This window comes from Salmo salar, unplaced genomic scaffold (genome assembly GCF_905237065.1).
Source record: "Salmo salar unplaced genomic scaffold, Ssal_v3.1, whole genome shotgun sequence".
Taxonomy (NCBI): Eukaryota; Metazoa; Chordata; class Actinopteri; order Salmoniformes; family Salmonidae; genus Salmo; species Salmo salar.
Genome location: NW_025549284.1, coordinates 1 through 18,248, shown reverse-complemented (window position 1 = coordinate 18,248; position 18,248 = coordinate 1). Strand labels below are relative to the sequence as shown.

At 51.9% G+C, this 18,248-nt stretch overlaps 4 non-coding genes and 6 pseudogenes across 4 annotated transcripts; all 10 read left to right on the top strand.

The window, feature by feature from the left end:
• Positions 1–906: 906 nt before the first annotated feature.
• LOC123736170 (uncharacterized) lies at positions 907–1,079 on the top strand (annotated as a pseudogene).
• Positions 1,080–1,595: 516 nt separating this feature from the next.
• On the top strand, positions 1,596–1,712 carry LOC123736193 (U5 spliceosomal RNA). Its single transcript, XR_006765985.1, has one exon. It is a non-coding gene; the product is annotated as a U5 spliceosomal RNA (small nuclear RNA).
• A 2,503-nt stretch (positions 1,713–4,215) lies between these two features.
• Positions 4,216–4,387, top strand: LOC123736172 (uncharacterized; annotated as a pseudogene).
• Positions 4,388–4,896: 509 nt separating this feature from the next.
• Positions 4,897–5,013, top strand: LOC123736192 (U5 spliceosomal RNA). Its single transcript, XR_006765984.1, has one exon. It is a non-coding gene; the product is annotated as a U5 spliceosomal RNA (small nuclear RNA).
• Positions 5,014–7,384: 2,371 nt separating this feature from the next.
• On the top strand, positions 7,385–7,557 carry LOC123736159 (uncharacterized; annotated as a pseudogene).
• Positions 7,558–8,100: 543 nt separating this feature from the next.
• On the top strand, positions 8,101–8,217 carry LOC123736191 (U5 spliceosomal RNA). The gene has a single exon (XR_006765983.1). It is a non-coding gene; the product is annotated as a U5 spliceosomal RNA (small nuclear RNA).
• A 5,696-nt stretch (positions 8,218–13,913) lies between these two features.
• LOC123736180 (uncharacterized) lies at positions 13,914–14,082 on the top strand (annotated as a pseudogene).
• Positions 14,083–14,602: 520 nt separating this feature from the next.
• Positions 14,603–14,719, top strand: LOC123736190 (U5 spliceosomal RNA). Its single transcript, XR_006765982.1, has one exon. It is a non-coding gene; the product is annotated as a U5 spliceosomal RNA (small nuclear RNA).
• A 2,724-nt stretch (positions 14,720–17,443) lies between these two features.
• LOC123736188 (uncharacterized) lies at positions 17,444–17,612 on the top strand (annotated as a pseudogene).
• A 532-nt stretch (positions 17,613–18,144) lies between these two features.
• LOC123736152 (uncharacterized) lies at positions 18,145–18,248 on the top strand (annotated as a pseudogene).

Below are 18,248 nucleotides of genomic sequence, written 5' to 3'. Positions count from 1 at the left end.
TTGAAGGAGAGGAGGAGCAGGTGGAGAAGGTGCTGGGAGGAGAGGGAGAGGTTGAAGGAGAAGAGGAGCAGGCAGAGGACGGACACAGGATTGTGAAGAGTCAAGAAAGGACAACAACGGAGAAACAGATGACTGAGAAGGCATTGGAGGTGGAACCAGAAGGAGAGGGGGTAAAAGAGTGGGGGGACAGTGATGTATCGTCTGCCCGGGTGGAGGAGATGAGAGGGTTGGTGGAGGGGCTGGCGAGGGGGGGTAGAGTTACATCGGTTTCTCCTCCAAACAGGAGGACGAGGAGGAAGGGGCGCTTTGACAACAGGGGGAGAGGGGTGGTAAAGGGGGGGAGGCTAAACAGGAGCTGGTGGGGGGGATAGGTTTTCTCCCTTACCGCGGTCTCCCCGAGAAGGAAGATAAGGGTGGAAAAGCTGGAGGTGGGGGAGGGAGAAGGTTCGGGGCCCTGGGTGGCCCCCTCTTCACCTACTATTGTACCCTTGTCTGAGATAGACCTTCCAGGGATGGCCCAGGGTTGGGCAAGGGAGGGGGGACCAAGTTTCCTGTTTGGGGGTGCGGGGTCCTCGGTCAAGAGCCCAGAGAGAAGCAGGGTGGTGGATTTTGGAGTAAAGCACATGATGCGGGGTGTGCAGGTGCCGGGTGCCGGTCCTGCATCTAAGGGTGAGGGTATGGTGGTTGAAGGGGGGAGAAGAAGTCCTCGTCAGTAGGGTGAAATTTTTATTTGGGGTGGTTATGGGTAGTTTGTATCTTAGAAGGGGAGGAAGATGCTCCCCTGATTATTGTTTATAGTTTTGGTTATTGGTTATTAGTTTTGAAATATCCATTTGGATTTTTGTTATAAAATTGATTTTGTTTGGAACATTGAAGGTATTTGTATGGAAATTGATGGTAATAAATATATATTTTGTAAAAAAAAAATCTGTTCTTATCAGTTTAATATCTGATACGTCCCCCATCGGGGACTACATATTAAATGGATTTTTCGAACAGGGAGTCGGAAATGGGGCTTGCTCCGTCCGCTCCACGCATCGACCCGGTATTGCAGTACCTCCGGGAACGGTGCAACACTTTTCTCCCATTGTCAAGGAAAAGAAATACACCAAGCTATGTAAAACAGCTAGCAGAAGAAGAGAAGGAATGGAAAAGAAGAATCATCCAAACTGAAACAAGTGCGAAGCCCCCTTCATGGGGGTCCCCCGTTTTCCCGCCATTTTACTTAAAAAAAAAAAAAAAAAAACATGGGCCCGGAGAGTGTGTGTGTGTGTGTGTGTGTGTGTGTGGGTGTGTGTGTGTGTGTGTGTGTGTGTGTTTTTGAGCCCCCAAAAAATACAATCACTTCACCAGGATTGTGTGTGTGTGTGTGTTTTTGAGCCCCCCCCCAAAAATACAATCACTTCACCAGGATTGTCTATCTATCTATCTGTCTGTCTGTCTGTCTGTCTGTCTGTCTGTCTGTCTGTCTGTCTGTCTGTGACTTTTTACCCACAGCCCTCGAAAACTTGGAAGAGTGGGTTCGGGGACCACCCGCGGGGACCCGGCCTAGAGTGCACCGTGTGTGTCTCGGGCCCCGACCTCTGACTTCCATACGACTCTGGTTTCTCTTCATTACGCACAAGCCTTTCGCCTTTTACTAAAGACTTCCGTGGAGAGGAACACTTACGAGTTCAACGTATTTTTGGAAGGGCTTTGCTTCTGGCAGAGCCCGGTATCTTGTTTCAAGAGAAATTGACAGAGATGACGCCTCGAGACTTTTGCTCAGGCGTTTGACTTGAAGCCGGCTGACCGACCGGCGTATTTTTTCCACTCAAAGTAGTCGCTCGGGCAATTGAGTTCAAGCCCGACGATGACTGGTGTATTTGCCGGGCATTGAACAAATAGTCGCAATAGGATTAAAGAGCTAGTGACCTAACGACGCATTAGCGACTTTTAAAAAAAACACACCCGCCTGTCACCAGGGAAGCGTTGGGTGAGGAGGAGCCAACTTTTGCCAAACCGATGAGGTCTGCCGAGGCCCCCGGGGGCCCGGCGGGTGCAGGGGTCAATTTGTGGGTTATCGCTTCTCGGCCTTTTGGCTCAGATCAAGCTTGGTACCGAGGTGCCCCAGAGCCCGCTGAGCCAAAAGGTCGAAGGAAGGCAGGAGGGAGGAAAGTTTTTGTTTTTGAGCGGCTTCTTTTTTGAAGAGATTTTTTCTTAATTGAAGAACATGGAGAAGAATATCCCGAACAGGTCTGTTCCGGGGTTGGACTGGCCAACACGGCAAGATTTGCATGGAAGGATAAGGAGGTGGAGCAATTCGGGAGGGAAACGTTCGGGAGAACTATCCTGATGGGGTTGCTCAAGCTTGGGGTAAAGGACGTCTTCTGCCTCCAGGATAATCCATTAGAAGGCGCGTATGATGTCACGTTTCATACGGAGAAGCAGCATGAGGAGACGATGCGGAAGGTGAGGATTTGGTGAACACACGACCTATGTGCCACTATGCTGTGACGAGCTTGGCGAAGCCCAATTTTAGAGTTGTGACGGTCACTATGTACAACCCTCATGTGAAGGAAGAAGAGGTGAGGACTTTCCTGGGGAGATATATGGACAACATCTCCTCAGGAAGGCTCCTCAAAGACTCACTCGGGTATTGGACTGGGAAGAGAGGGTATCAGGCCCTTCTTAGAGAGGACCCAGGGGGCCTGGGAGGATACCTCCATCCTCCGGCGATGTTCTCCCTGGGGGCTGACAGGGGGACGTTGTACTATGCACGTCAGCCCCGTTCTGCAGGCGCTGTATGGCCTATGGTCATATCCTCGCCTCGTGCAGCATAAAGAAATGCAGGTATTGTGGATCTGCGGAGCACGAGGCGAGGGACTGTGACGCGCCGAAGGCATGTCACGGGTGTGGCATGCTGACGCACCTGTGGCGTGAATGCCCGGCGCGTCGGGCGGTCATACGCGTCTGCAGCTGGGGGGGGAGCGAGAGCCGGGGATGGGGGAAGAAGAGGAGACCCAGAACCGAGAACAGGCACGGAGGGAGCGGACACACAGCGAGGAGAGGAGGAAAAAACAGAAGCAGGAGAAGGAAAAGACAAAGAAGAAATGGGCATAGTGGTACCAGAAGAGAAGGAGGCCAAAGGAGAGGAGGAGAAAGGAGTCAGTAGTGTGGAGGGACAAGAGAGGACAGTGGTGGAGAGGAAGGAGACAGAGAAGGCATCGGAGGGGAAGGAGACAAAGAAGACATCGAAGAGGAGAGAGACAGAGAAGGCATCAGAGAGGAAGATGGAGAAGGCATCAGAGAAGAAGACAGAGAAGACATTGGAGAAGATGGAGACTGAGAAGGCATCGGAGAGGAAGGAGACAGAGAAGGCATCGGAGGAAAGGAGACAAAGAAGACATCGAATAGGAGAGAGACAGAGAAGTCATCAGAGAGAAAGATGGAGAAGGCATCAGAGAAGAAGACAGAGAAGACATTGGAGAAGATGGAGACTGAGAAGGCATCGGAGAGGAAGGAGACAGAGAAGGCATCGGAGGCGGGACCAGAAGGAGAGGGGGTGAAGGAGTGGGGGGACTGTGAAGTGGTGGAAACACAGGTGGAGGTGGAGAAAGAGGCGACTTATGAAAACGTTTTGCCTTTTACTCCACCAACCAAAAAGTCGAAAAGGGGGGAGCGCTCGAGGAGGTCGGGTGGTAAAAGAGGGGGAGGGCAGATCGGGGGGAGGGGGAGGGGAGGTTGCTGGGCCCTCGTGGGCTCCCTCTGCCTTCTCTTTTACACCCCTGTCTGAGCTGGACCTCACAAGCATGGCCCAGGATTGGGTGATGGAGGGAGGCTTAAGCTCCCTGTTTGGGGCGGGGAGGTCCCCGGGCTGTAGTCAGGAGGAGGGCAGGGTGGTGGATTTGAGTGGGGGCACAAGGCACAGAGTGTGGGTGTGCCGGGGGTTGTTTTTGTTTCCAGGGAGAGGGGATGGAGGCCGACGGTGGAGCGTCAGGAGTGGAGGAGGCGTCCCCGTCGGTCGGGAGTATAGGGTGAGTGTTTTTGGTTATTTGATATGGGTATGGGTATTGGTTTGTAGGTGGGAAGGGGGGGGAAGATGCTCCAATGACTTTTGGGTTTTGGATTTGGTTATTGTTGAATAGTTTTGAAATGTTTATTTTTGTGTTGATTGGAATTTGTATTTGAATTGATTGATGTGTGGAAAATTTTGGTTGGTTTGGAACGTAATAAATATATTTTGTAAAAAAAAATCTGTTCTTATCAGTTTAATATCTGATACGTCCCCCATCGGGGACTACATATTAAATGGATTTTTCGAACAGGGAGTCGGAAATGGGGCTTGCTCCGTCCGCTCCACGCATCGACCCGGTATTGCAGTACCTCCGGGAACGGTGCAACACTTTTCTCCCATTGTCAAGGAAAAGAAATACACCAAGCTATGTAAAACAGCTAGCAGAAGAAGAGAAGGAATGGAAAAGAAGAATCATCCAAACTGAAACAAGTGCGAAGCCCCCTTCATGGGGGTCCCCGTTTTCCCGCCATTTTACTTAAAAAAAAAAACATTGGCCAGGAGAGTGTGTGTGTGTGTGTGTGTGTGTGTGTGTGTGTGTGTGTGTGTGTGTGTGTTTTTGAGCCCCCCCCAAAAATACAATCACTTCACCAGGATTGTGTGTGTGTGTGTTTTGAGCCCCCCAAAAATACAATCACTTCACCAGGATTGTCTATCTATCTATCTGTCTGTCTGTCTGTCTGTCTGTCTGTCTGTCTGTCTGTCTGTCTGTCTGTCTGTCTGTCTGTGACTTTTACCCACAGCCCTCGAAAACTTGGAAGAGTGGGTTCGGGGGACCACCAGCGGGGACCCGGCCTAGAGTGCACCGTGTGTGTCTCGGGCCCCGACCTCTGACTTCCATACGACTCTGGTTTCTCTTCATTACGCACAAGCCTTTCGCCTTTTACTAAAGACTTCCGTGGAGAGGAACACTTACGAGTTCAACGTATTTTTGGAAGGGCTTTGCTTCTGGCAGAGCCCGGTATCTTGTTTCAAGAGAAATTGACAGAGATGACGCTTGAGACTTTTGCTCAGGCGTTTGACTTGAAGCCGGCTGACCGACCGGCGTATTTTTTCCACTCAAAGTAGTCGCTCGGGCAATTGAGTTCAAGCCCGACGATGACTGGTGTATTTGCCGGGCATTGAACAAATAGTCGCACTAGGATTAAAGAGCTAGTGACCTAACGACGCATTAGCGACTTTTAAAAAAAACACACCCGCCTGTCACCAGGGAAGCGTTGGGTGAGGAGGAGCCAACTTTTGCCAAACCGATGAGGTCTGCCGAGGCCCCGGGACCCGGCGGGTGCAGGGGTCAATTTGTGGGTTATCGCTTCTCGGCCTTTTGGCTCAGATCAAGCTTGGTACCGAGGTGCCCCAGAGCTCGCTGAGTCAAAAGGTCGGAGATAGGAGGGCGATAGGTTTTTGTGTGAGACAGGGTTCTTTTTGCCAAAGGCGTTTTTGTGTTTTCCAGAGGCTTCCATTTGGAGAGCTGGTTTTTTCCTTGTTTGGACGTGTGTTTTTTTTCCTTTTGGAAATGGCACGTACCATTTATAACAAGTCGGTACCAGGAATTGGATTGTCCAATACTGTGAGATTCGCATGGAGGGACAAAGAAATGGAGCCATTTGGAAGAGAGAAGTTCGGAAGGACCATATTGATGGGGATATTGGAACTGGAGGTAAAGGATGTTTTATGCTTCCAAGATAATCCAATTGAGGGGGCTTTTGATGTGACTTTTTATAGTGAAGGGAAGCATGAAGAAATTTTGATGAAGACAAAAGAAGGGAGTAAGGCATTTCCCATGTGCCATTATGAAGTGACCAACTTGGCGAGAAGTAGTTTTCGATTGGTAACTGTGACCATGTACAATCCCCATGTGACTGACGAAGAGGTGAGGGCCTTTCTGGGGCGATACATGGACAATGTTTCCTCAGCGAGGCGCCTCAGGGACTCCCTGGGATTCTGGAACGGGAGGAGAGGGTTCCAGGCCCTTCTCAGGGAGGACCCAAGGGGATTGGGTGGGTTCCTACATCCCCCGAGCGATGTTCTCCCTGGGGGCTGACAGGGGGACGTTACATTATGCCCGTCAGCCTCCATTTTGCAGGCGCTGTATGGCCTATGGTCATACCCTTGCCTCGTGTAGTACAAGGATTTGCAGGTTCTGTGGGTCGAGCGGTCACGAGGCAAGGGATTGTGACGAGCCAAAGGCTTGCCACGGGTGTGGCTCGGTTACACACCTGTGGCGGAGTTGCCCGGCTCGTCACGGGTCATACGCGTCTGCAGCTGGAGGGGGAGCAGGTGCGGGGATGTGGGAAGTAGAGGAAGAGGAGCGGACATGGGATCTGGAACAGGAACATCACGAAAAGAGGAGGAAAAGGTGTCGGGAGGAGCGGTGGAAGGAGAGGAGGAGCAGGTGGAAAAGGTGCTGGGAGGAGAGGGAGAGGTTGAAGGAGAGGAGGAGCAGGTGGAGAAGGTGCTGGGAGGAGAGGGAGAGGTTGAAGGAGAAGAGGAGCAGGCAGAGGACGGACACAGGATTGTGAAGAGTCAAGAAAGGACAACAACGGAGAAACAGATGACTGAGAAGGCATTGGAGGTGGAACCAGAAGGAGAGGGGGTAAAAGAGTGGGGGGACAGTGATGTATCGTCTGCCCGGGTGGAGGAGATGAGAGGGTTGGTGGAGGGGCTGGCGAGGGGGGGGTAGAGTTACATCGGTTTCTCCTCCAAACAGGAGGACGAGGAGGAAGGGGCGCTTTGACAACAGGGGAGAGGGGTGGTAAAGGGGGGGGAGGCTAAACAGGAGCTGGTGGGGGGGATAGGTTTTCTCCCTTACCGCGGTCTCCCCGAGAAGGAAGATAAGGGTGGAAAAGCTGGAGGTGGGGAGGGAGAAGGTTCGGGGCCCTGGGTGGCCCCCTCTTCACCTACTATTGTACCCTTGTCTGAGATAGACCTTCCAGGGATGGCCCAGGGTTGGGCAAGGGAGGGGGGGACCAAGTTTCCTGTTTGGGGTGCGGGGTCCTCGGTCAAGAGCCCAGAGAGAAGCAGGGTGGTGGATTTTGGAGTAAAGCACATGATGCGGGGTGTGCAGGTGCCGGGTGCCGGTCCTGCATCTAAGGGTGAGGGTATGGTGGTTGAAGGGGGGAGAAGAAGTCCTCGTCAGTAGGGTGAAATTTTTATTTGGGGTGGTTATGGGTAGTTTGTATCTTAGAAGGGGAGGGAAGATGCTCCCCTGATTATTGTTTATAGTTTTGGTTATTGGTTATTAGTTTTGAAATATCCATTTGGATTTTTGTTATAAAATTGATTTTGTTTGGAACATTGAAGGTATTTGTATGGAAATTGATGGTAATAAATATATATTTTGTAAAAAAAAATCTGTTCTTATCAGTTTAATATCTGATACGTCCCCCATCGGGGGACTACATATTAAATGGATTTTTCGAACAGGGAGTCGGAAATGGGGCTTGCTCCGTCCGCTCCACGCATCGACCCGGTATTGCAGTACCTCCGGGAACGGTGCAACACTTTTCTCCCATTGTCAAGGAAAAGAAATACACCAAGCTATGTAAAACAGCTAGCAGAAGAAGAGAAGGAATGGAAAAAGAAGAATCATCCAAACTGAAACAAGTGCGAAGCCCCCTTCATGGGGGTCCCCGTTTTCCCGCCATTTTACTTAAAAAAAAAAACAAAAAAAAACATTGGCCAGGAGAGTGTGTGTGTGTGTGTGTGTGTGTGTGTGTGTGTGTGTGTGTGTGTGTGTGTGTGTGTGTGTTTTGAGCCCCCCAAAAAATACAATCACTTCACCAGGATTGTGTGTGTGTGTGTGTTTTTGAGCCCCCCAAAAATACAATCACTTCACCAGGATTGTCTATCTGTCTGTCTGTCTGTCTGTCTGTCTGTCTGTCTGTCTGTCTGTCTGTCTGTCTGTCTGTCTGTCTGTCTGTCTGTCTGTCTGTGACTTTTTACCCACAGCCCTCGAAAACTTGGAAGAGTGGGTTCGGGGACCACCCGCGGGGACCCGGCCTAGAGTGCACCGTGTGTGTCTCGGGCCCCGACCTCTGACTTCCATACGACTCTGGTTTCTCTTCATTACGCACAAGCCTTTCGCCTTTTACTAAAGACTTCCGTGGAGAGGAACACTTACGAGTTCAACGTATTTTTGGAAGGGCTTTGCTTCTGGCAGAGCCCGGTATCTTGTTTCAAGAGAAATTGACAGAGATGACGCCCGAGACTTTTGCTCAGGCGTTTGACTTGAAGCCGGCTGACCGACCGGCGTATTTTTTCCACTCAAAGTAGTCGCTCGGGCAATTGAGTTCAAGCCCGACGATGACTGGTGTATTTGCCGGGCATTGAACAAATAGTCGCAATAGGATTAAAGAGCTAGTGACCTAACGACGCATTAGCGACTTTTAAAAAAAAACACACCCGCCTGTCACCAGGGAAGCGTTGGGTGAGGAGGAGCCAACTTTTGCCAAACCGATGAGGTCTGCCGAGGCCCCCGGGGGCCCGGCGGGTGCAGGGGTCAATTTGTGGGTTATCGCTTCTCGGCCTTTTGGCTCAGATCAAGCTTGGTACCGAGGTGCCCCAAAGCCCGCTGAGCCAGAAGGTCGAAGGAAGGCAGGAGGGAGGAAAATTTTATTTTGGTTTTTTTTGGCGGGAATCGGAGTTTTCGGATTTCTTTTTTCTTTGGCTTCTTGTATAAGAGAGCATTTTTGTTGGAAGAGATGGAGCAGCAAAAGCCAATCAGGCAGGTTCCAGGGATTGGCTTGGCCAACACCGTGAGGTTTGCCTGGACGGACAAGGAGACGGAGCCATGGGGACGAGATACGTTTGGGAGAAATATCCTGATGGGCTACCTGAATCTACAGGTTAAAGATGTTCTATGCCTTCAGGGGAACCCGATGGAGAAGGCATATGATGTGACGTTTCATGTGGAGGAGAAGCATGACGATATTATGAAGAAGGTGAGGGAAGGGAAAGGAGCAAGACCCCTGTGCCATTACGAGGTGACCAGCCTGGCAAGGAACAATTTCAGGGTGGTCACCGTCACCATGTACAATCCCCATGTAAAGGATGAGGAGGTGAGGGCCTTTCTGGGGAGATACGTGGAAAACGTCTCCTCAGCGAGGCACCTCAGGGACTCCCTGGGATTCTGGAACGGGAGGAGAGGGTTCCAGGTCCTTCTCAGGGAGGACCCGAAGGGTTTAGGTGGCTACCTCCATCCCCGGCGATGTTCTCCCTGGGGGCTGACAGGGGGACATTATTCTATGCCCGTCAGCCTCCCTTTCTGCAGGCGTTGTATGGCCTATGGTCATATCCTGGCCTCGTGCAACACCAGAAAATGCAAGTTCTGTGGGTCGGGAGAGCACGAGGCCAAGGATTGTGACGAGCCCAAGGCTTGCCACGGGTGTGGCTCGTCAGCACACCTGTGGCGTGAGTGCCCGGCTCGTCAGAGGTCGTACGCGTCTGCGGCTGGAGGGAGAAGCGGGGATGGGGGAGAAAGGAAAGTAAGGGCCTGGATGAAGGTAATGGCACAGGGGAAAAGACTGCACGGAAGGAGAAGGACGGGAGGAAGGAGGCTGGAACAGAAGGAGAGGAGGGGAAGGAGGCGGAAGGAACAGAGAAGAAGGAGGCTGGGGCAGTGGCGAGAGAGGAGGTGGAGGAGGGAACGGTGGCGGAAATGGAAGGAGAAGCTGAGACGGGACCAGAAGAAGGACCGGAGGAGGAAGAAGGAGTGAAGGAGTGGGGGGACAGCTTGTCGAGCGCCCTTGTTGAAGAGATGCGGGGAATGGTGGAGGAGATAGCGGGGAAGAGGGGTGGTGTCTCCCGCTACCTCCAACACCAAAGAAGAAAGGGAAGAGGAGGGTGTGCTTGACAGGCTGTGAGAGGGAGGGGGGTGTGGGGGGGGAGGGGGTGGCCAAGCGTGTGATGGGGGAAAGAAGAACGCCCTTGTCCTCGTTATTTTTATCAGCCCCTCAACAGCTGGTGGAGGGTGACTCCCAGGGCGTGGCGCTGGGCTGGGGGGTCTGAGGGGGGATCTCAACTCCTGCTTGGGGAGATGGGGTCCCCTGCTCTCGACCTCAGTCCAGCAGCCTACAGGGAGACAGAAACGGAGGGTGTTGGTGGGGAACCCAGGATGCAGGGCACTCCAAGGCCTAACACCATCCCTGCATCCTGGGTTGGAGAGATGGAGGAGGACGGGGGGACGTCAGGAGAGGAGAGGACGTCCCCGCCGGATGAGACGAGGCAGGGGAGCATCGGGTGAGTCTCCTGTTTTTTGGTTAATTTGGGGTTTTCATTTCATTGATGTAAGGTTTTGTAATTTAATTTTTTAAAAATGACATTTTCTGTTAATATTTTTAGTTTAAATGTAAGGGGTTTGAGGGATTTTGTTAAGAGGAGGGCGGTTTTTAGTTTTTTGGAAGGGGTGGGTTTTGATGTTTGTTTTGTACAGGAGGTTCACCTGAGGGATGGAGGGGATGTCATCAGGTTTAGTAGGGAGTGGGATAAGGGGGAATCAATTTGGGGTATAGGTGGGGTTCACTCTACGGGGGTGGGTATTTTGTTTGGGAATAGGGAGGTTAGAGTAGAGAGCACTTTTGTTGTAATGCAGGGGAGGGTGTTGGGGGTGGATGTCACTTTTAGGGATAGTAGGTATAGGTTAGTGGTGGTGTATGGGCCACAGGTGGCGGCAGACAGGAGGGAGATGGTGGACTGTCTGGCGCCCCTGTGTGTCACAAATAGGCACTTGGTGATAGGTGGGGATTTTAACATAGATTTAGGGTTAGCGGGGGATAGTAGTGCAGGCGCCATCACCGGGCTTATGGCTTGCCATGGTCTGGTTGATGGAGGCCTGCACACTACTCCGACAATGGCGGGTCCCACATGGCGTAACTCTCGGGGGGTTGCGCGGAGGCTCGACTATATTTTTCTATCTAGGTCTTTGGGCCAGTTGTCTGGGCGGCTGTTGCCTGTGTTCTTCTCAGATCACGACGGGGTGCTCCTGCAGGTGGGGCCGCCAGTCTGCCTCTTCGGTAGGGGGTACTGGAAATTAGATCGGGATGTGCTGGAGGAGCAAGCTTTCGTCGACACCTTTTTTGGTTTCTTTCGGGGGCTTGAAGGCCTCCGGTCCATGTGCGAGGGGTGTTGGAGTGGTGGGATTTAGTTAAGGTAAGGATTAGGGCTTTTATAATAGGATATTGTAAGAGGAAAAAAGGGAGGAAAGGAGGGAGGTGGATCGTATCCAAAGGTTGCTCGAACTCGAGTACGAGGCAGGCAACCTCGGCGGGTCGATTGACTGGGAGAGATCCACTGACCTGAAGGCGCAGCTCAGGGAGCTGCAGGAGACGGAAGGCTCGAGCTTTCCTGGAGCGTGCGCATAATGGCTTTTAGAACATAATGAGACTTGTTCCTCTATGTTCTTTAAGTCGGTTAGGGCCAGACAGAGTAGGAAGATAATGCATGGGGTGAGGAAAGAAGATGGTAGCATAGTTAGAAAACCGGAGGAAATGGTCAGGGTAACAACTGATCATTTCCGAGGTTTATTTAAAGAGAGGGTAATAGATGTAGAGCAGGGGAAATGTGTTTTTTAGAACACTTGTCCCGGCGATTGCCGGAGGACATTAGAAATGTGATGGAGGCTCAGATCTCCCTCGAGGAGGTTGAGAGTGCTCTCAGGAGGATGGGAAAAGGGAAGGTGCCTGGGATGGATGGGTTGCCGGCCGAGTTTTACCTCAAGTTTTGGGGTATACTTGGACCAGTGGTCCTCGAAGTCTTGAAGGCCATCCTTGAGACGGGGGGTCCCGGGGGGATCAATGGCGGTCGGTGTGCTGTCACTTCTTTATAAGAAGGGGGAAGCAACTGACCTTGGCAACTGGCGGCCGTTGACCATGCTGTGCGTAGATTACAAGCTACTTGCAAAGGTTTTAGCAGACCGGTTGCGCACAGCCCTTCCCTCGTCGTCCATGAGGATCAGACGTGCGGGGTAGAGGGTCGCTCGATCAGATGGAACCTACAGTTGATCAGGGACTCCATCGCTTGGGTAGAAGATAGGGGGCTGCCTTTAATGGTAGCAGCGCTGGATCAGGCGAAAGCCTTTGATCGCGTGAATAGATCCTTTCTATTCAGGGTGTTAGGTAGATTAGGATTTGGGGAGAAGTTTATAGGATGGATCCGTACATTATATGTCGGAGCGGGTGCCGAGTTAAGCGTTAACAGTCACTTAGGTGACGTTTTTGACCTCTCGTCTGGGGTCAGGCAGGGATGCCCGCTCTCGGCTCTCCTCTTCGTTCTGTACATGGAGCCTCTGGGGGCTGCCATTAGGGCAGACACAGGGGGTGGAGGGCTTGCTGATCCCTGGAAGTGGCGGTCTCCGTGTCAAGTTGACACAGTACGCCGACGACACATCCTTGCTGCTTTGCAAGGACTCGTGCTTGACAAGATCCCTTGCCATTATTGGGGACTTCACCCGAGCGTCGGGGGCGGTTCTGAACCACGCGAAGTCTTCCGTTAAATTTTTCGGAAGATGGAGTGGTAGGACGGATGTGCCCGGAGGGTTATCTCTCTGTAACGGGGCCCTGAGGGTTCTCGGGGTCCACTTTGAGACCTCCGGCTCAGCGACGCTGAACTGGAACATGGGCATCGCAGTGGTACAGAGGAAGCTAGCGATGTGGAGGGCTAGGTCTTTGTCCTTTTTAGGCAAGGTCCTGGTTCTCAAGGTGGATGTACTGCCATCTCTTTTGTATTTGGCGTATATATACCCATTGCCGGCTTGTCTGAGGAGGCCTCTAGTGAGGCTAGTGTTTCAGTTCATGTGGGGTGGCAGGTACGAGTGGGTCGCCAGGGCACGCATGATCTGTCCCATCGGGGAGGGAGGTAGGGGGTACCACATCTCCCCCTCAAGCTGGACGCAATTTTTGTTTCTTTTCTGTTAACGGAGCTTGCTCAGCCGGTACTACACCCGTCCGGTTACCTCCTGCGGGTGTTCTTCTCGTATCAGGCGAGAAGCGTAATGGTGTGGTCTAACACGGGTCCTCGGGCGGAACAGCTGCCGTGGCACTTTGGCCATGCGGCCAAGTGGCTGCGTGCGCACCCCGAGGTTGAAGTTGCCCGAGTAGGTTTAGATCACAGGCACCTGTACGAGGAGGTTAGACGGGCAGTAAGTCCGGCACCTGTAGTGGGCATCCCGGCGGCGGTCTGGGAGGGAGTGCAGGCGCGGGGCCTGGACAACAGGCTCAAGGACCTGAATTGGTTGAGCCTCCACAAGTGTTTGCCGGTGCGCTCCACCATGTACCGGCATAGCTTAGCGCGATCCCCCACCTGCCCAAGACCTTCTTGTGGCAGGGAGGAGACTGTGCGCCATGTCTTTTGGGACTGTGCCATTGCCGGAGTAGTATGGGCAAAGGCACGGGTGTTGTTAGGAAGGGTTAGAGGTGATTTTGTATTGACGTGGGCTAGGTTAGAGAGAGGTGTAGGGAGAGCGAGGGGCACGGATAGGGATAGGTTTCTGCTCTGGCTTCTCATGAGCCTCTTTAAGCGAGGGCTGTGGGAAGCCAGGCAGAACATGGTCAAGACAGGGAGAGATTGGGGGTGGAAGGAATAGTGAGGAGGGTGGAAGGAGATTTGAGGGGGAGGATGAAGAGGAGGAGACGAAGTGGGGGGCAGCACGCTGCCCGGGAGAGATGGAAGGGGGATTAGGGCTGGGGTTATTTTAGATTAGGGACGGGAAGATAGGGAAAGTTAGTGTTTAGGATGACGGGGAGGGATGATGCTCCCCTGAGTTTTGTTTTGGGGTTTTTGGTTTGTTTTATAAATTAAAATACCATTATTTGAGTTTGAAGGAATATATGATTTTGTAAAGTATGAATGGTATTGAACGTAATAAATTATTTTTTTCTAAAAAATCTGTTCTTATCAGTTTAATATCTGATACGTCCCCATCGGGGACTACATATTAAATGGATTTTTCGAACAGGAGTCGGAAATGGGGCTTGCTCCGTCCGCTCCACGCATCGACCCGGTATTGCAGTACCTCCGGGAACGGTGCAACACTTTTCTCCCATTGTCAAGGAAAAAGAAATACACCAAGCTATGTAAAACAGCTAGCAGAAGAAGAGAAGGAATGAAAAAAGAAGAATCATCCAAACTGAAACAAGTGCGAAGCCCCCTTCATGGGGGTCCCCGTTTTCCCGCCATTTACTTAAAAAAAAAAAAAAAACATTGGCCAGGAGAGTGTGTGTGTGTGTGTGTGTGTGTGTGTGTGTGTGTGTGTGTGTGTGTGTGTGTGTGTTTTTGAGCCCCCCAAAAAATACAATCACTTCACCAGGATTGTGTGTGTGTGTGTGTTTTGAGCCCCCCCAAAAATACAATCACTTCACCAGGATTGTCTATCTATCTATCTATCTGTCTGTCTGTCTGTCTGTCTGTCTGTCTGTCTGTCTGTCTGTCTGTCTGTCTGTGACTTTTTACCCACAGCCCTCGAAAACTTGGAAGAGTGGGTTCGGGGGACCACCCATGGGGACCCGGCCTAGAGTGCACCGTGTGTGTCTCGGGCCCCGACCTCTGACTTCCATACGACTCTGGTTTCTCTTCATTACGCACAAGCCTTTCGCCTTTTACTAAAGACTTCCGTGGAGAGGAACACTTACGAGTTCAACGTATTTTTGGAAGGGCTTTGCTTCTGGCAGAGCCCGGTATCTTGTTTCAAGAGAAATTGACAGAGATGACGCCGAGACTTTTTGCTCAGGCGTTTGACTTGAAGCCGGGCTGACCGACCCGGCGTATTTTTTCCACTCAAAGTAGTCGTCAGGCAATTGAGTTCAAGCCCGACGATGACTGGTGTATTTGCCGGGCATTGAACAAATAGTCGCAATAGGATTAAAGAGCTAGTGACCTAACGACGCATTTTTCAGCGACTTTTAAAAAAACACACCCGCCTGTCACCAGGGAAGCGTTGGGTGAGGAGGAGCCAACTTTTGCCAAACCGATGAGGTCTGCCGAGGCCCCGGGCACCGAGCGGGTGCAGGGGGTCAATTTGTGGGTTATCGCTTCGGCCTTTTGGCTCAGATCAAGCTTGGTACCGAGGTGCCCCAAAGCCCGCTGAGCCAAAAGGTCGAAGGAAGGCCGGAGGGGAGGAAAGGTTTGGAGTGTGGGAAACGGTTTTTTTCCCACCCCATTTCAGTAAAAAGAATTTTTTCTAGTGGCTTTATTTTAAGCGAGCCTTTTTCGAGGGGAGTGGAACCTTTGTTTTTGTTTTGAAGATGGCTCGATATGGTAACAACAAGATACCTGGAATTGGCATAGCGAACACGGTGAGGTTCGCCTGGAAGGAACAAGGAGATGGAGCCGTTTGGGAGGGGAGAACTTTGGGAGAACAATATTGATTGGGATCCTAAAGTTGCAGGTGGGGAAGTGTTGTGCCTCAGGCGAACCCACTGGAGGTGGCTTTTGACGTGACGCTCACAAAGAAGACAAGTACGAGGAGGTGATGAGGAGGGCGAGAGAAGTGGGAAAGGATGGACCGATGTGTCATTACGAGGTGACCAGCCTGGGAAAACCAATTTCCGGGTGGTCACGGTTACTATGTACAACCCTCATGTGAAGGACGATGAGGTGAGGACGTTCCTTGGGCGTTACATGGACAATGTCTCCTCGGCGAGGCTCCTCAGGGACTCCCTGGACTTCTGGGATGGGAAGAGAGGATTCCAGGCGTTGCTCAGGAGGACCCTGGGGGGTTAGGGGTACCTCCATCCGCCGGCGATGTTCTCCCTGGGGCTGACAGGGGACGTTGTACTATGCACGCCAGCCCCGTTCTGCAGGCGTTGTATGGCCTATGGTCATATCCTCGCCTCGTGCAGTACAAAGAAGTGTAGGTACTGTGGATCTGCGGAGCACGAGGCGAGGGACTGTGACGCGCCGAAGGCATGTCACGGTGTGGCATGCTAACGCACCTGTGGCGTGAATGCCCGCGCGATCAGAGGTCATACGCGCCTGCAGCTGGGGGGAGCGAGCCGGGGATGGGGGAAGAAGGGAGGGACAAAGAGCCAGGAACAGGAACGGAGGAAAGGGAAGCACGGCGGGAGAAGGAAAGAACGACAGCAGGAGCAGAAGAGGAAAAGGAAGAAGTGGACATGGTGGAATCGGAGGGGCGGGAGGCTGAAGGAGAGGAGGAGCAGGCGGCTGAAGGAGAGAGGAGCAGGAGGAGGAAGGAGATAAGAGAGTGAGGGGTCGGAGAAGACGGCGGTGGAGAAGGCGACGGAGAAGGAAACAGAGAGGGAGAAGATAGAGAAGACGGCGGTGGAGAAGAAAGAGACAGAAAGGAAGGAGACAGGGAAGAAGGTGGTGGAGAAGAAAGAGACAGAAAGGAAGGAGACTGGGAAGACGGCGGTGGAGAAGAAAGAGATAGAAAGGAAGGAGACAGAGGTGGTGGAGGAGAAAGAGAAAGAAAGGAAGGAGAGAGGGAAGAAGGTGGTGGAGGAGAAAGAGACAGAAAGGAAGGAGACAGGGAAGAAGGTGGTGGAGGAGAAAGAGACAGAAAGGAAGGAGACAGGGAAGAAGGTGGGGAGGAGAAAGAGACAGAAAGGAAGGAGACAGGGAAGAAGGTGGTGGAGAAGAAAGAGACAGAAAGGAAGGAGACAGGAAGAAGGTGGTGGAGAAGAAAGAGACAGAAAGGGAGGAGAAAGAGAAGGCAGTGGTGGCGGGACCAGTAGGAGAAGGAGTGAAGGAGTGGGGGACAGTAAAGAGGTGAGATCACGGGTGGAGGAGCTGAGGGAGATGGTGGGGGGCTGCGGACAATATGAACAGCGAGGGGGGCTGTCGGACGCAGACAGGGATGTTCCTGGCTGCGTCCTCCACCTATAAAGAGGCCAAAGACGTGGGAGCGACCGGACAGTAGGAGGAGGAAGGGTGGTAAAAAAGGGGGTGTGGGGAGCAGGGGGGAGAGGTTTTAGGGCCCTCGTGGGGTCCCTCTCCTTCATGTTCGTTTACACCCCTGGCAGAGCTGGACCTACCAGGCATGGCCAAGGAATGGGGAATGGAGGAAGGAGAAAGTTTCCTGTTTGGGGACATGGGGTGCTCGAGCCGAGCCCGGAGGAGGGGTGGTGGATTTGAGTGGGGGGGCACAAGACACAGAGTGTGGGTGTGCCGGGTATTGGTGGTGTTTCCAGGGGAGAGGGATGGTATTTGGCCGAGGAGGAGCGTCAGGAGTGGAGGAGGCGTCCCCGTCGGTCGGGAGTATAGGGTGAGTTTCTTCTTTGGGTATTTGATGTGGGTATGGGTTTTGGTTTGTAGGTGGAAGGGAAGGAAGACGAGTCTTTGTTTTGGGGTTTAGTGTTTGTGTTATAGTTTAAAAATGCCTAGATATGATTTTTTTGATTGATAAATGGTTTTGTATTGAAAGGCATTGAAACGTAATAAATATATTTTATAAAAAAAATCTGTTCTTATCAGTTTAATATCTGATACGTCCCCATCGGGGACTACATATTAAATGGATTTTTCGAACAGGGAGTCGGAAATGGGCTTGCTCCGTCCAGCTCCACGTATCGACCCGGTATTGCAGTACCTCCGAACGGTTGCAACACTTTTCTCCCCATTGTCAAGGAAAAAGAAATATACCAAGCTATGTAAAACAGCTAGCAGAAGAAGAGAGAAGGAATGGAAAAGAAGAATCATCCAAACTGAAACAAGTGCGAAGCCCCTTCATGGGGTCCCCCGTTTTCCCGCCATTTTCCTAAAAAAAAAAAAAAAAAAAAAAAACATTGGCAAGGAGAGTGTGTGTGTGTGTGTGTGTGTGTGTAGTGTGTGTGTGTGTGTGTGTGTGTGTGTGTTTTGAGCCCCCCAAAAATACAAATCACTTCACCAGGATTGTGTGTGTGTGTGTGTTTTTTGAGCCCCCCCAAAAATACAATCACTTCACCAGGATTGTCATTTATCTATCTGTCTGTCTGTCTGTCTGTCTGTCTGTCTGTCTGTCTGTCTGTCTGTCTGTCATGTGACTTTTTACCCACAGCCCCCCGAAAAACTTGGAAGAGTGGGTTCGGGGACCACCCCTTGGGGACCCGGCCTAGAGTGCACCGTGTGTGTGTCTCGGGCCCCGACCTCAATGACTTCCATACCGACTCTGGTTTCTCTTTCATTACGCACAAGCCTTTCGCCTTTACTAAAGACTTCCGTGGAGAGGAACACTTACGAGTTCAACGTATTTTTGGAAGGGCTTTGC